At 34.1% G+C, this 15,985-nt stretch overlaps 1 long non-coding RNA gene across 1 annotated transcript in view; it reads left to right on the top strand.

The window, feature by feature from the left end:
• Positions 1–12,628: 12,628 nt before the first annotated feature.
• The window catches only part of LOC133175992 (uncharacterized), a 189,839-nt gene continuing 186,482 nt past the window's right edge, over positions 12,629–15,985 (top strand). Inside the window, exon 1 of the long non-coding RNA XR_009719365.1 lies at positions 12,629–12,755. This is a non-coding gene — a long non-coding RNA (uncharacterized LOC133175992). The remainder of the gene's footprint in view (positions 12,756–15,985) is intronic.

Here is a 15,985-nt window from a genome sequence, read left to right as displayed (position 1 = left end):
TATTGTATTAAATTTTTTTAAAATAAACAGAATTAATTATTTATGCCTCTTGTGGAAGAACCTTTATATTGTAAATTCTGTTTCTTGCTTTATAAAATAGCACGATAATTTAGTATGTTAAAAAATCCATTCAAAACGTACGACTTTTCAACACTTTATGCAACCATTCCTCACGAAAAATTGAAATCCAGGCTTTCTGACATCATAGACACCTGCTTTTTCAATAAAAATGGAACTCGTAAATATACTTACCTTGTCATTGGTCATTTGCAACATTATTTTGCTAAAAAACATTCTGATTGTACACACAAATACTCTGAAGTTCAACAATCTGTTGGAATTCCCATGGGTACCAATTGCGCCCCGTTATTAGCAGACCCATTTTTGTATTTAAATGAAGCAGAATTTATTCAAAAACTTCTACATGAGAAGAAGAAGACACTTGCTGTGGCCTTCAATTTGATATTTAGATATATAGACGACGTATTATCGATTAACAAAAGTTACTTCCATTCATATGTCGACTCGATATATCCCAGTGGGCTTGAAATAAAAGATACCACAGAATCTGACACATCTGTTTCATATTTGGATATTTTACTAGAAAAAGACAATAATGGTAACCTAGCAACAAAGATTTATGATAAACGTGATTACTTCAATTTTTTAATCGTCAACTTCCCTTACTTATGTAGCAATATACCCTCATCACCTGCAAATGGGATTTTTCTCTATCAGTTGATTCTATACGCAAGAGTATGCTTTTTGTATGAATAATTTCTAAAACGAGGCAAGCTATTGATAAACAAGTTGATGAAACAGGAATATCAACAGTCTCGTTTGAAGTCATCATTTCGCAAGTTTTATTGTCGATTCAATGCATTTGTCAGCAAATAATACCTATCATTAAGTCAAATGGTGACTAACATTTTTCATACTAATTGTTAGGCCATTATTTACTAAATGCAATGTCTACGCATTTCCTTTGTTTCCCCCGAACATGACAAGGAGCACACGGCGGTTGTGAACGGTCGGCAGGGGATGTTCACTCCTCCACGGCAACTGATCCCATCTCTGATGTTTTTGGAGGTCAATATTTGCTCTGCTCCCGATTTGTATTGTTTTAATAGACAAATTGTAATGGTAAATCGCTAAGTATGTGAGTCTATGAATATTTATGTTTGCTTTTATTACAGATACAAAGTTCTGTAAAAAAAAAGACAGAGGCAAAACTCACTCGCATAAGAGTTATCAAAGCTCTTATGCATAAAATAATACTTTATGAGAAGAATACATAGTATATAAAAACCTTTGAAATCATTTCTGGTAAAGTTTGAGAACACAAGAGAAAAATATAAAGTTTAGCATATCAAGTAATTCTTATAGACTTATAAAATTGAACCATAATTTTATAAAATGAATTAATGAATTGAAAAAAAAAACCCATAGCAACTGTAACGTATATTTTTTGTTACGTAAAGGTGCCAATATTAAATATAAAATACAATATTTAATTTCATTAATTCACTTTACATTTTTATTAACTTTACATTGTTTGATACACTTGAATCAAAAGTATTCACAGAAACTTGGAGACTTGGAGACGAGTGTTTCTATGCACAAGTCCTTTGATGGAATTTAATGAGTGAAATATTCCGCAAAGAAAATTTGATTGTTCTTCATATGCATGGCTGTAATTTTTGGTTGTGATTTGTCGCCATTTTTTCTTTGATATGTTACATGTATTTGTTCGTTCCTGTTTTGTAAAACCGAGTGGCTGTTGTAGCTCTTAGGGAATAATTGGAGTAGAATCATTCAAAGCCTGCAGATTTGCAAAACCCCTGAACTCACGATATACCTTAATCTTAAATTTGCATTTTACTTTTTTTCATTGACGTTATCATTGAGAATATCTAAGGAGGTAATTGTTTAAAGCGATTTTTGTGTTTCAAAATGTACGTCATCCATGGTGTCGAAGTGTAAAATGAATAAATTGTTTAGATTTGAACTTTCACGCATGCGTAGTATACATGCAAATCTAAAAAATATAGTACACAAAATAAAACAAAAGAAAAATAATGTTTATTTATGTTGATATAAAGCAGAAACTCGATCAACTTTACTTAATGAAAATGTTGGTAAATTAAAAAACTTAGTTACCAATAGAGTGCCATGTCAAGTAACCAAGGTGGCTAACTATAGGAGGGTTTGACATCGGAGTAATATTTTTAATTAATTATAAGCCTCAAACTAATCAACACTTCAGATATTCGGCTCATTATTATAATTGTAGATTGGAAGAACTTGGTTTTAATTCTACGTCTAGAAATCTACAAAAACATGACCAATTAAGAATGTTTTATGTCGCTTACAAATGTACCGTTGTAATATCTTAACTATAAATTTAAAGGTCGATTTCAACTCTAAGACTTAAGGAGGGATTCTTCTCATATTTCTTGTATTTAAAAATTAATGAAATTTTCCTAGATTCAAGAAGACATTATCATTAAGTAATGGTATCAATTAGATTAAATTTGACCGTTTTCTTTTAAAAGCAAGGTCAGGTCAAGGTCATTATCTTTTTCCTTGACCTTAAGAATAAAAAAATACCGTTGCAATTATGCGATGCCAACTTCTATTTCAAAAAATGAAATCTTTTTCTTCTTGCATAAAAAGATATTACCATACAGGGTATATCAGATGATACCACAAATTGACATAGATAATTTAACTAAAATACATATTGGCTAATCCGAATTTCCTCTATTTTTCTTAGATTTTTACGATGTAGTAGTTATTTTTATATGCTTCGTATATTTAAATTTTTTTTAATTTTACATATGGTAAAGTAGTCATATAAATATACAAATTGATACAAAAACAAAAAGATTTGACCGTTTGCTAAGAGAAAAAAACAACACTTTTTACTGATTTTTGGCTTAAATCTGTAATTAGATCGGAAGCTTTTAAAAGTTAACAAAATTGTAGTTTGTTTGGAAAATCATATTTATTTGATATATTTTAAAACTTCAGTCCATTATTATTAATTTTACTTACATTTGAAATTTTCTTTTCGTCTTTGATTGTCTAAAAATTTTAACTAAATTCATTGTTCTATAGTAATTTTGAGAAGCGGAAAAGGAGATATTTTCATACGCCGCTGTTCCGCCAAAAATATAGTCCCTGCTAGATTTCAATCTCAGTTTACCATTTCTATTTAAAGTTGTACAATTATGATGAGGAAAGAAAAATATGATCTCTTAAATCTCTTACATCTAAATATATAAAACATATAAGCAAATATACTTTGAATACTTCATCTAGTCAGAAACCAGACAAGAATCCCTCCTTAACATACACACACGGTTTTGTAAATATTCACCGATATATATGCTGTTAAAGTTTTGATATGAACATAATGTAATGTTGAAAAACGTATTCCACTGCGAATCTTAATGTCGCTTCATTTATTTATAAATTTCAAGATGGAAATTTTCAGCTGTATAATCGTTCCGAATAGATTGCAATGAATGTTAAAAAATATCTTTTATCCTATATAAAAAGAAATCAAACCACTTCTCAAAAAGAAATGCATAGATCTCCTTTCATGCGAATTCATAAGCATGTCGCTAAAAATCGATTAACTTCCGTAACGATTTCATTTTAAATTTCACGCATAGAATGCGAATTCAAAAAGAACTGAAACTTATCTGAAAGTGACCACAGAACCTTATATCATCGATTCTAGTTGCGAGTCAGCTATTTTAGACGATTACACTTTCGAAATAACATAATGAATTAGAGAAAAACAGTTGTATCTCTTAAAAATTTAACTTCCGTAGCGGTAATTCAGGAAAGTTTTTGCATTAAAGGTATTTTTTTATTATTATTATTTTGGGAACGAAATGAATTAGTTAGAATTCTGGAAAAGATTCACCACCACACAAACAGTCCATCACTGAGTATACCTTTCCGTAGACAACGAGAAGAATTTTGGATAAGAAAGCTAGGGACAGCCTTTCCCTATGGATGTAATGACAATGTCGATAGTGTCGGAAATCTTTCCAGTCCACAGTGTAATAATGTAAATGTGATGGGACTTTTTAACCATACACAGAGACGTAAGCGTAGTCATGGGCATCGGTCTTACAATAAACCTTTAATACACGATGTCTCTTTTGATTCATTACTACCTTACGTAAATCAACAGTTAGGTCTACATCATATTCGCACCAAACTTAACTCTGTCCCTTTGAAACTTTTAAATAGTCTTCTTGAAAAGGTCAAGGAAAGTCCATTTTTTGATTCTTCGACACCAAAATACAGACTCGGATCTGTAGTTATGGATATTGCCAATCATAGGCTTTTTAAACCCCCGCGTTTTACTGAAGAAAATGCAGCTAAAAGAATCCGTTTTTTCCTTAAACTTCAATATACCAACAAAGGAATTGACGCAGTTAATATTAGTAATATTCTTAATCACAAAAGGGTCCAGTCTTGTATTCCACCATATTTCAAGTTAAAGACTACACCTTGTATTTCCTACAAATATACATCGACTATTGCTTCCAAACTTTTTAATTACAAGAAAACTTTACAGGGCCTGGATATCGAATATCTGAAGTATAATCCTCCATCGTGTTCATGTTCTTCTTCGCCCTATAACTATAGTCCTGCTGGACACGTTATTACTGGTGACGTAAATATAGTTAATAATGAGGACCTTAGATCACTAATTTTAAAAGGTCCTAAATTTAGGGAACCCAGATCCTTCAACTAGCGTAAGAATTTCATAAATATTATGGATTCTGTAGAGGACTACTCCAGACGATGGGCCAGACATGAAAAAGAAGACCTTGACACTTTGTCAGAATGGATTAAATGTATCAGATGTTTGTTAAAATCGCGCATTAAAAGATTGAGAGGCAATATAAAAACCATCTATCCGTCTGTATTCAATAACCCAGAAGTGAAAAAAGAATTAGATAGATTACATGATCAGTACGTACTGGTCCCTGCTGACAAAGCAGGTAACAACATTGTCTTTGTTTGTAAGACTCATTATATTAAATGTATTTTAGAGGAACTTGGATTTAATTCTACAAGTGGTAATCCAACTTATACTCATAGTTCCCTTTCTAAGGAAGAAATTCTTCAAAATCATATGTCAGTTTTGAATATTTTTAATATTCCAAACAACCAAAATGAATTCGAATTACCATATTTATATTGGATTCCGAAACTTCATAAAAATCCTTACAAACAAAGATACATAGCGGGTTCCAGTAAATGTTCAACCAAGCCTCTATCTTTACTCCTCACTAAGATATTAACAGTGGTGAAGGAGAAACTTCAAGAGTACTGTGCAACAATATATTCGAGAAGTGGTGTAAATCAGATGTGGATACTTAAAAATTCCAAGGAACTTTTGGAAACTTTGAAATCACAAGATTTTACCAAAATCAACAGCTTAAAAACTTACGACTTTTCAACTTTATACACAACCATTCCCCACGATAAATTAAAGTCCAGGCTTTTTGATATCATTGACAGCTGCTTTTTCAATAAAAATGGAACTCGTAAATATACTTACCTTGTCATTGGTCATTTGCAAAATTATTTTGTTAAAAAACATTCTGATTGTACACACAAGTACTCTGAAGTTGACATTAAAAAGATGCTTGAGTTTCTGATTGACAATATCTATGTGGTTTTTGGAGACCAGGTCTTCCAACAATCTATTGGAATTTTCATGGGTACCAATTGCGCCCCGTTATTAGCAGACCTTTTTTGTATTCATATGAAGCAGAATTTGTCCAAAATCTTGTACATGAAAAGAAGAAAACACTTGCTGTGGCCTTCAACTCGACATTTAGATATATCGACGACGTATTGTCAATTAACAATGGCTATTTCCATTCTATGTCCTGGTGAACTTGAGATAAAAGATACCACAGAGTCTGACACATCTGTTTCATATTTGGATATTTTACTTGAAAAAGACGTTAATGGTAATCTAACAACCAAACTTTATGATAAACGTGATGACTTTAACTTTTCAATCGTCAACTTCCCTTACTTATGCAGCAATATACCTTCATCACCTGCATACAGGGTATATATCTCTCAGTTGATTCGATACGCAAGAGCATACTCTACGTATGTACAATTTCTAAAACGAGGTAAATTATTGACAAATAAGTTGATGAAACAAGAATATCAGCTGTCTCGTTTAAAGTCATCATTTCGTAAGTTCTATGGTCGATACAATGACCTTGTCAGCAAATACAATTTATCATTGAGTCAAATGCTGACTGACGTTTTTCATACTAATTGTTAGGCCATTATTTACACACTGAATTGTCAACGGATTTGTCCGTTATTTCCCGATCATGACAAGGAGCACACGGCGGGTGTGACCGGTCGGCAGGGGATGCTCACTCCTCCATGGCACCTGATCCCACCTCTGATGTTTGGAGGTCCGTGTTTGCTCTGCTCCTATTTTGTATTGTTTAATGGACTTTTGAGCTTGAATACTGTTCGTTATCTCCATATATTTCATGCTTTATACTTTTGTTTAATATCCTAAAACAAACTTTGATTTTAACTATTGAAGAGAATTTTAACATTTATTGCTGGGAATTAACTTCCGTAACGATTAACTGCCGTAACGATATTTTTCCCGAAATTTTAATTTAAATTCGGATTCATGCGAGACTTCATGAATCATACTTTAGCGTTCCTTACTGAACATCAGAAACGAAAAAATTGGTCAAAGTCAGCTTTATTTAAAAAATAATAAGGCTTGATCAAGTATTAACTTCCGTAACATTACATTAAAATCAATGGTATCTTGAAATTGTTGTAAAAAGTTAACGATACCAGATTTGTGGACAATTCTTTGTTTTCAAGTTCACTGATATGTCCTTTAGAGAATTATGATGTTCATTTTGCTATTTGAAACAATTATTTTTTTTCATGTTTTTTACTCTGAATTGGTCCATTTATCGTAGAATGACTGACATATATTTACAGTTCACGTTCCGAAGAAGAAATTCGTCAAAATTATATTTCCGTGTTTAATACTTTTAATATACCAGTCAACCAAGGTTAGTTCGATCTACCCTCATGACTGAGTTCCTAAACTTCATATGAATCCTTACAAACAAACATACATTGCTGGGTCCAGCAAATGCTCTATCAAGTCCTTATCTTTACTCCTTACAACAATATTAACTGCTGAAAAGGTGAAACGTCGGACGTACTGTGCTACAGCTTTTTCTAGAAGTGGTGTAAATCCCCAAAAACTTGAAAGAACTTTAAGAAACTCTAAAATCACCAAAATTTTCAAATGTCTATTACATCAAAACTTCGACTTTTCTACACTTTATACAACATTTCCTCATTATTAATTAAAATGTAGACTTTTTTAATATCATAGACAACTGCTTCTTAAATAAATACGGAATTTGGAAATGTTCACATCTTGTGATTGGTCATCAGCAAAATTACTTTGTTAAAAACCACTCTGATTGTGCACACAAGTACTCTGAAGTTGATATAAAAAGGATGCAGGAGTTCCTCATTGACAACATTTATGTAGTCTTTGGAGACCAAGTTTTCCAGCAAACTGTTGTAATTCCGATGGAAACTGATTGTGTTTCCTAAGTAGCTGACCTGTTTTTATATTCTTATGAAGCATAATTTATTAAAAAACTTCTACACGAGAAGAGTAAAACACTAGTTGTGGCCTTCAATTCGACATTCAGATATATCGACGACGTTTTATCAATTAAAATAGTTATTTTCATTTGTATGTCGACTCCAAATATCCCAGTGAACTTGAAATAAAAGATACCACAAAATCTGCCTCATTTGTTTCATATTTAGATGCTTTACCGACCAATTAATGACTAAATTGTATGACAAACGAGATTCCTTTAGCTTTTCCATCGTCAACTTTCCTTATTTATGTAGTAGTATTCCTCTATCACTAGGATATGATGTTTATGTCTTCCAACTTATTCGCTACTCAAGAGCTTGCTCTGAGTACAATCGATTTTTAAAGTGAGACAGGCTACTCACTGATAAATTGATGTTACAGGCAGCATTTCGTAAATTTTATGGTCGTTATAATGACCTTGTTAGCAAATATAACCTATCAATGGGTCGGTTTTTGACTGACTTGTTTCATACCAATTGTTAGGTCTTTGTTTCTGTACTGAATTGACTACGGATAGTTCCGTCTACCTGATCTGTGCATAGGGCTCACGGCGGGTGTGACCGGTCAACAGGGGATGCTTACTCCTCCAAGACACCTGATCCCACCTCTGAAATTTCCAAAGGGTCCGTGTTTTATGCCCTCTTCACATATTTGTATTGTTTATGAATTTTTTGAGATCGATCACTGTTCGTTATCTTTACGTTTTACATATTAGACGTTCCTCAATATATGTTTTCAGCTTATAATCATCACTTATTCAATATGTCGTGTTTAGTTTACATATTTGCCATTCCCATTCAAATAGGTGAAAATCCTTTTGATCACAAGAAATCATTTAATTAATTGTAAACTTAATCCAACACCTTAAGTAAATTTGTCGTCATCCAAGTTTCATAACGTCTTCAGAGTGTTTGAAATAATTTGAATTGTTTATGTCTGTTTGAAATAACACACATTTGTTTATATCTGTTAATTTCAATTTAATATTAGTATACTGTATATTGTTTTTTTTACTTGTCCAATGCAACATATCCATGTAAAATTAAGATTACATAACTGTCTGTCTTTATTATACTATGTATAAACTATAATTTATTCACATATCAATAACAACAATTAAACATATCAACCAAACAAAAACTTATATTATCATGCTTATTTATGTGTATATTGGTAGAGACAATTTGACCGTTTTCAGTTTTATTATAGATTTGATACAAAACACGACTGCGTGGTACACCTATTCGGTTTCTGTTTATTTTTCAGTGCATGATTTTGTTGCTGTGTGAAAAAAGGTGACGATAATGAACAGCGATCGATCTAAATAAAACTTACAAACAATACAAATATGTGAACAGGGCATAAAACACAGACCCCAGGAAATACCAGAGGTGGGATCCGATGCCTAGGAGAACTAAGCATCCCCTGTCAACTGGTCACATCCGCCGTGAGCTCTACGTGTATATATTGATCAGGAAGACATAATTTTCTAATTTTCAAGTTCAGTACAAAAACAAAGACCATAAAAACAAAGACCTAACAAATGATATAAAACACATCAGGCAAAATACGACCCACTGATTACAAATGGAGGATTGTTTGCATTAGAATGTTAGTCATGTTATTTTATATACTTTTCAAACAGTCAACTTAAAATGATCTTATACTTTTAACATTCAAAACCTGACCAACCCGTTTTGAAAATTTTGTATTATTTTGGTTTTGGGACACGCCCCATGTCTCCCCCACCCCCTTCCCCGGCTTGAGTAACGCTGATGCCAATTTTGATGTTTTCTGCAACATCCAAAAAGACAAGCTTTTTAAAAGATTTATATGTCAACTACATACCGGTATTGTAAATGGTCAGGCATTTCTGTACTTCCCATGTGAAGCTTAAAATTGCTATTCTTTTTATTTCTATAATCTCATCTGTGGATAATTAATTGAACAATATGTGCGATTTCTTTTAATTATTAACACATCTCTTTGAAATCTTAATAGAAATATATGGGTATCAGCATTATCAGCATCATTATGGAAAAGGTTGGGATAACAAACAGCGACCGATCTAAAAAAAAAATCTATAAACAATACGATTCCGTGAAGAGGGCATAAAACACGGACTCAGGGAAATTCCAGAGGTGGATCAGGTGCCTAGGAGGAGTAAGCATCCCCTGTTAACCAGTCACACCCACCGTGAACCCTATGTATTGGTCAAGTAGACGGAACATTCCGTAATCAAGTTCTGTATAAAAACAATTGGTATGAAACAATTGGGATTCATAAACCAGATAGCAGATTTGAGAATTTCACATATTGTCTGCAAGAACCAAAACCCTGGAAATTATGTTGTCAGCCTGCTTTATTAATAAAGCAGAAACCGTTGGAGGTGCGTAGTAATTGACAATTTGTCATTTTAAGAACTGAAGATCCGATCAAATTTATTAGTGAAAAGTTCACATGGCTAAAAGGATACTATGTTAAGAAATGTCAAGTAGAATTTTTATAAAGCAGCTTATATTTGCTAAATACTTTACAACAAGTACTAGTGGTCCATGTTTTTTGACTAAAGATTAAAGAAATTATTGATTTGAAACACGGAGAAACAAATGTAAATTTTCTTGTTATTCGGTGAGTGGTGTAAATCAAATTAAACAGAATTTTTTCTTAATATCACACATGAGACATTCTAAAAAAGAAATCAAAGATATCGACATCTGTAAACTAGTGCTAATTGTAACGGGAACCGTTACAGATGTCCTGAAACACTCCCCCACTTCCTTATGGGCCCCATTCTCTACAAGCTTCATTAAATTAGGCAATTCTTTTGTGTAATAAATCTTCACTTTATTTCAGAAATATTTAATAGAAAAACAACGCCGGTATGGTCCTTTGAGTATTAGCCAATCAGATTTCAGAGCACGCGCATGGCCATGTTTTCTGGGTATTTCACATGTCTTCCACGTAATGAAACTCACAATAAGTACCTATATGAGAAATCTCAAACATTTTGATTGAAAACTATGAGAGATACAGCCATATAAGTATTAGCCAATCAGAATCCCGTAGCACAATGTAGGAACCCATTACACTTATCTATATTCTAAATATTATCCTGTTTTGTTGAAAACTAAGAAAGTTACAGCCATTTAAATTTTAAGCCAATCAAACTGCAGCACACATGCATGCGCGCATTTTCACGATATCTCATATATATCATATTGTAGAACCTCCTTATGTATAACTATGTTTTAAATTTCAAAGTATTTCGTGAAAAAAGAAGGTTGTTGAGATTATTTGTGTCAGCCAGTCAGAGCGAAGCACACTTTCATGCGCGTGCTTTCTAGCTCATTCAACCACCTCATCTTGTCTACACAACTAATACATGTTTATATAATAAGGTTCAAAGCATATCATAAAAAAATAGGAAGGTTAAAGCTGTTTCAGTTATATCAGTCATTTCACTCCTCGCACACGCACGCACGTGCATGCAATTGCCGCGAACTGACCTTCGTTCCGCACATCTACACAACATGCCTGTTTCCATCTCAATCGGATGAGTAATTTCCGAGAACACTTGGGGACAAAAAGGTACCGGAGAAGAAATTCTGAAAAATGAAGGTAAAAACATTATGTTCCCAAACTTCGTTTTGGGAAAATAATAAGGGAAATACTCAATCAACTGGGTGTTGAATGAAATGTACCCCGTTCAGATAAATGATCATTTAGGACCTTTTACTAATAAGCATCTGTAAAACAAAGATCAGTCGTACCATCCAAAGCAATATTGTTAGTATGTATGGATTTCGTCTCATTCATGCAGATTTGGTCCGGGTAATGCTAAGTGTGAATTCGGAGCGGAACTACTCAAGAGAAAGGTTGTTAGTATGCATCATCAATGCAGGCTTGGTCCAGGTAAAGCTTACAGTTACTTGGAAATGGAACTGCCCTTAACACTTTAACCTTGCCACCCATCTGGTGATAGAAAAATGGATGCAGCATCCACAGCATGTTCCTGGTTGTCATACCTTTGCAGGTTTGATTCAGTCATTAAGTAGCTTGAAATGAAATCTGAAGATAACGAACATTATTACATTTTCAACAGTGAAATACTGTGATTTATTCATTGAATAAAAGTGATATTCTCTCACAGTGTGAAAGGATACCAAAATGATATTCTCTCACAGTGTGAAAGGATATCAAAGTAAGTAAAAAATAATTTCTGACCTGTCATAAGATAGAGATAGTAACTAAACATCTTGATAGAGCTAAAACTGCAATTTTCTTCCCAAATATGTTTCTAAAATCCATGCTATGTAATGTTTTCAATCTCACAACTGCTAAGCTATGACGTCTCAACCGCTCAACTATGACGCCAAGCCTATCTATGACACTGGGCATTCGGCAAACCTCGGCTGATTCCGTCACCTTCATCAAACCTCGGCTGTACGAGGAAACTTGATATGCGTCTCCGCTTAACATTTGTGATAAGGCTGCCTGTTTACCGCTTAGGGAAAACGTAACGCTTTGAAAACGATAATAAACATGCATCTGATATACGATGAAAATTTTCAAAAGCATATAGGTTACACTAAGAATAACACTTACCAAGAAAAATACACTTAGTATCTTTACATAATCACATGTTTGTTAACGGATCAAATTCAGCACACTGTGCACGTGTAAATGTAGGGCGCAGCCATATTGCGTATAAAGTAGCTCCAGTTCAATGGAGGTTTATATGATACAGCCGAGGTTTGATGAGGTACGAATCGGCCGAGGTGTGCCGAGTGTGACACTGGGTTAAGAAAAGACAGAGGCAAAGGGAAAATCAAAGAAAATGTAATAAACAGAAAATTCAATGTTTTGTAGATGAATATAGAATTTATTTCACTCGTGAGACAGGATTTTTTGATATTTTCACTCGTGCTTCGCACTCGTGAAAATATCAAAAAATCCTGTCCCACTCGTGAAATAAATTCCATATTCATCTACAAAACATTGAATATCCTCTATGTATTCAATCTCGAAAGTCCAATTAAACGATACAAATTTGAAGCAGAGCAAACACGGACCTCAAAATTTAGATGTTGGATCAGGTGCCATGGAGGAGTGAGCATCCTCTGCTGATCGGTCACACCCGCCGTGTGCTCCTTGTCATGATCGGAAAAAACCTGGAAAAATCCGTACTCAGTTTAGTGTATAAATAATGGCCTAACAATTAGTATGAAAAACGTCAGTCAGCATTTGACTCAATGATAGGTTGTATGTGCTGACAAGGTCATTGTATCGACCGTAAAACTTGCCAAAAGATGACTTCAAACGAGACTGTTGATATCCTTGTTTCATCAACTTGTTTGTCAATAGCTTTCCTCGCTTTAGAAATTGTACATACGTAGATCATGCTCTTGCGTATCGAATCAACTGAGAGACATAAACCCCATATACAGGTGATAAGGGTATATTGCTACATAAGTAAGGGAAGTTGATGATTGAAAAGCTTAAGTCATCAAGTTTATCATAAAGCTTTCTTGTCAGGTTACCATTAACGTCTTTTTCTAGTAAAATATCTAAATATAAGACAGATGTGTCAGAATCTGTGGTAAACTTCCCTAAGAAACCGGAGACACGTTTTTCCAAACTTTTGCGTGTTGAAGATCTGTCTTGAAACCAAAAGTTATATTTTGTAGGCATTCCTGTTTCACCCACCCCCATTTTCCCTCCTCAAACACATCGGATATCTCCTTTTACCCCTTCTTTTTCTCTTCTTATCACGTCTACCTCCTCTTCTTTTCTAACCTTTTCTCCCATTCCCTTTTGCACCTAGTCTTCTGACATTGATTGTATCTAAAGAAAATGAACTAACAAAACCATATTAGACTTCCTCAGGTAATTATTGTCATCAGAAGAGTTTAACTGAGTCAGTTTCTCACAGCTTTAACATTAGCAAGGTTAGGGTTAGTGGCAGCAATTCTTTGCTGTGCCAGACGAAGCACATTTCCGACAAAATCACTGTTCAGTACAAACAATGTTCTAAATATCCCTGATTTTCTTTTTGAGAGGAGCCACAGCTGCCACACTTGAACACATTGCCATTGTAAATAACAGACAAATACATGTAGACGGGTAACGAAGTCCTTATATGCTATACTTTTGTTATATAGTAAATAAGTTATATATAAATTATTTTCAGCAATTTTACGTCATGGCCGGCAATTCTTTTTTATGAAAATGTCCATCGGTTTAGAACTGATATGAACCAACAGTACTTCCTAATTAGTGGGAGGAAAGCCGGACATAAGCTTCTGGATGCTTATGTTGGTTAAAAAAATGAACAGTTTATGTAATTGTAAAATAATAATAGGATAACAAACAGTTACCAATCTCATAAAGTATATAAACAATACAATGTTAATATACAACAGATATCTGTGTTTAGTAGACATTTATACTTTCTTAAGATGGTTTTCAATGTACCGTCCTTTCCGGTATATTGAAAACCTACTCAAGAACAAAGGGACTTGTTTTATATAATATACTAGTATATGCTATTTTTCAAAGCATGTCCAATCCCATGTTAAAATGTTAAAGGGCAGACAGGTACATGTAGACGGAAGACCTAACCCCAAAATGTTATACTCTTGTTTTAGTAATAACAATTAAATGATAATAAATTGGATTTTATGTCTTGACCGACAATTTTCTTTTTATGTTTTTTTTTTTATTTAACGTCCCCTTGAGAATTCTTCACTCATACACATTACTTGCCGGTGGAGGGCTACCACTGGCGGACTTAAGGGGGGGCGTGGGGGGCGCACGCCCCCCCCTAAAATTTTCAAACTATGATATGACTAATATTAATAATGCCATACTTAAGTATATAACTAACCAATACCACTATTTTTGTGCCTGGTTTTACTCTTAAGATACACGAAAACCCAGGAGCTTCCGGGGGCTTCGCCCCCTGGGCCCCCCTCTATTCAAAGTATGATATGATTAGTATTAATAATGCAAACTGTGGTACATATAAACTAACCAATACCACGATTATTGTGACTGGTTTTACTCTTAAAATACACGAAAACCCAGGAGCTTCTGGGGGCTTCGCCCCCTGGGCCCCCCTCTATTCAAAGTATGATATGATTAGTATTGATAATGACAAACTGTGGTACATATAAACTAACCAATACCACTATTATTGTGACTGGTTTTACTCTTAAAATACACGAAAACCCAGGAGCTTCCGGGGGCCCCCTAGGCCCCCACCAGGGCTTCGCCCTGGACCCACTGGGGGCCTTAAGGCTGCCCCCTGACCCCCTGCCTGAACGAAGTTATCCACGCCCCCCCCCCCCTAATCACAAATCCTGTATCCGCCCATGGCTACAAATTTAGACCTGTACTCAGCACTTACGACCTCTGAGAAGTGAGGAATCTTTTTCGTGCAAGCACCTATTGCAACCCGGGACCTTGGTTTATACGGTCTCATCCGAAGGACGGGTCTCCACGTCCCGCAGTAGGGTTCAAACCATAAGGATCAAGTCTTTACTCCACGAATCTAGAGGAAACGCTTTAATTCCCTTTTATGAAAATGTCCATTGATTAAGACTTATATAAGCCCACAAGAGGCTCCAGACAACTTCCTTATTACTGCTTTTGGTTTGTTAAAAAATCGTTTATATAATTGATGAACAACAGGAAGATAACGAACAGTGATCATTCTCCTAAATCGTATTATATGTACACATGTAAAATACACATGTAAATTACACATGTAAAATACACATCAAGAATAGACGGCAGCCTAACGTGGACACAACACTTCCTCTTTTAGACAGACAGACTTGTTTCATATACATGTGTGTACACTAGTATATATTATTACATGAATGATATCTGTATTTTGAAAGCTTTTTTGGTTTATAATTCACGCGGTTCCAAACCCATGGTAAAAAGCAGGCAGGTACATGTAGACGCATGACCTCACCGATATACTTTTATATTTTTTTCATAATTAAACAATTACATGTAAATTATTTTTAAGGGATTTTACGTCATGGGGGAAAGTTTTTAATGAGAAAATCATTGGTTTTAAAAACAAAATGCAATTAACTTCTTGTTTATTAAAAGACCAAAATAATTAACGCATTGTTGCTTTAGTTGTTTAAACGTTAATAATTTAATTCTGTTTGCATTCTAACCTCTGATTGGTTAATATCCAAAAAGGAACACAGGTTAAATCTGTATAACCTGGTTTTGTATGGG

Source organism: Saccostrea echinata, unplaced genomic scaffold (assembly GCF_033153115.1).
Source record: "Saccostrea echinata isolate AGI-Se365-2 ecotype Australia unplaced genomic scaffold, CSIRO_AGI_Sech_v1 ptg000064l, whole genome shotgun sequence".
NCBI classification, from domain to species: Eukaryota; Metazoa; Mollusca; class Bivalvia; order Ostreida; family Ostreidae; genus Saccostrea; species Saccostrea echinata.
The sequence above is the reverse complement of the archived record's forward strand: the minus strand, read 5'-3'. Positions and strand labels throughout refer to the sequence as shown.